Source organism: Dipodomys spectabilis, unplaced genomic scaffold (genome assembly GCF_019054845.1).
Source record: "Dipodomys spectabilis isolate Male_0828 unplaced genomic scaffold, ASM1905484v1 ptg000287l, whole genome shotgun sequence".
NCBI classification, from domain to species: Eukaryota; Metazoa; Chordata; class Mammalia; order Rodentia; family Heteromyidae; genus Dipodomys; species Dipodomys spectabilis.
The window spans coordinates 287341-289496 of NW_024870964.1; positions in this window are offsets into that span (position 1 = coordinate 287341).

The window sequence follows — 2156 nt, forward strand, 5'->3', positions numbered from 1 at the left end:
GGACTGGCAGAAAAAAAAAGAAATAGTCCAAACTTAAGATATCTAGGGAGTTTTAGGTTAAAGTTCTATAAAAACAAGTTACTATATTTTGGGGTTCATTTGTTGTTATTTTAAATATATAAGTTTTTGGTTTACTTTGTATATTCTTCTCCCTTTGGTATATCAACTTTTGTCACTGTACTTGACTTTGATACTCTGCCTCTTTTCTATACATTTTTCTTATTTGGGGAGGTGAAGGGAAATAACAAAACGCTGAAACAAGGACACAGGACGACCCATTGAAACAATGATACCCATAAGACAGTATGTTGGAAATTAACTTTACAATTTCGGGTGGGGATGGGAGGAGGGGGTGGTAAGGGATAATAGAAAAGAAAAAACAGGGAAGGGGTAACAATGCTTGACCAGAAATGTACTCATTGCCTTATTCATGCAACTGTAGCCCTTCTATAGAATCTTTACAATAAAATAAAATTAAAAAAAATGAAAAATAACTAGTTACAGCTAAAGTAGGAAAGAAAAAAAACTTTCACATATTGGCCTGTGGCAACAGGAATTAGAAATACACAGTCAATAGATATTAATTGCAAACCCTCCACAGATTCATGTCCATAGCTACTTCACCCTCCTTGTACCCAGGGGAAAGTCAAAAGAAATCAGTACAAGCTTCCTATCCTATGATAGTCTACTCAATTCCTGTACCATCTGGAGGACATCATATGGAAAAAGTTAACTTTCCTTCCAAAAGGGTCTCAAATGAACCTTAAAACCATAGCCTCCTACTGTCCTGATTTAAATCTTATTTTCCTTCCCAACTACAAATACATATAAACTTGTGGAGGGTTCTAGAGAGATGGACAAAGACTTATAAAACATATACTATGTTTCACTTCTGTAGAAAACTAAAACTAGATCCTTATATACCACCCTGCAACCGAATCAACTCCAAATGGATCAAAGACCTTGGAGTCATAGCAGATACCCTGAAGACATTACAGGAAGGAAGCGGAGAAACTCTAAGGCTCTTTGGGACATGCCGAAAGTTTCTTAATAAAGACCCAGAAACACATCAAATTAAAGAAAGCTTGGACAAATGGGATTGCATCAAACTGCAGAGCTTCTTCATGGCAAAGGACATAGCTAGCAAGATCAATAGAAAGCCAAAGGACTGGGAGAAGATTTTCACTAGCAATAAAATGGTCAAGGGTCTCATATCTAAAATATATTTAGAACTCAAAAAATTGAATCCCCAAAAACAAATCCTCAAAGAAACAGCTGCCAGATAAATAAGTGGGCTAAAGACTTAAAGAGAAACTTCTCTGAAGAGGCAATATGAATGGCCAACAGACACATGAAGAAATGCTCAACTTCTCCAGCCATAAAACAAATGCAAATCAAAAAAACATTGAGATACCACCTCACCCCAGTTCGAATGGCTAAAATCAAGAAATCTAATAATAACAGATGCTGGAGGGGATGTGGTCAAAAGGGAACGCTACTGCATTGTTGGTGGGAGTGTAAACTTGTTCAATTACTTTGGAAAGCAGTATGGGTAATCTTCAAAAGACTCCATAGAGCTTCCCTATGACCCAGCAATCCCACTTTTTGGCATTTACCCAAATGATCGCAAACAAGGCTATATTAAAGCTACCAGCACAACCATGCTTATTGCAGAATTATTTACCATAGCTAAGAACCAACCCAGATGCCCCTCAGTAGATGATTGGATCAAGAAAATATACACAAAGTAATTCTAGACCTCTGTAAGAAAGAATTACATCACCCCACTTGTTAGGAAATGAAAGACTTGGGAAAAAATTATATTAAGTGAAGTAGGCAAGCCCCCCCAAAACGTAGGTCCTATAGTTTCCCTTTTTTACAATAACTAGTATATGTCTAGGACATGCAGAAAGGGTCAAAAGCTATATACATTTGACCATATAAGTGATGTTAAGCAAAATGTATCCCAAGACAGGAACTCAAGTGTTTTTTTTTTCTTGCTATTGTTTTTAACGTATTTATAATATACTATGCGATTTTTTTTTATTTCTCTGGTATGTTCTTCCAACACAGTATTACACCTGTTTTCACTGTATTTGTTTCTGGTGACCTGCATCTTGTATGTATGTTTTTTATTTGAGGAAGGGAAAGGAAAT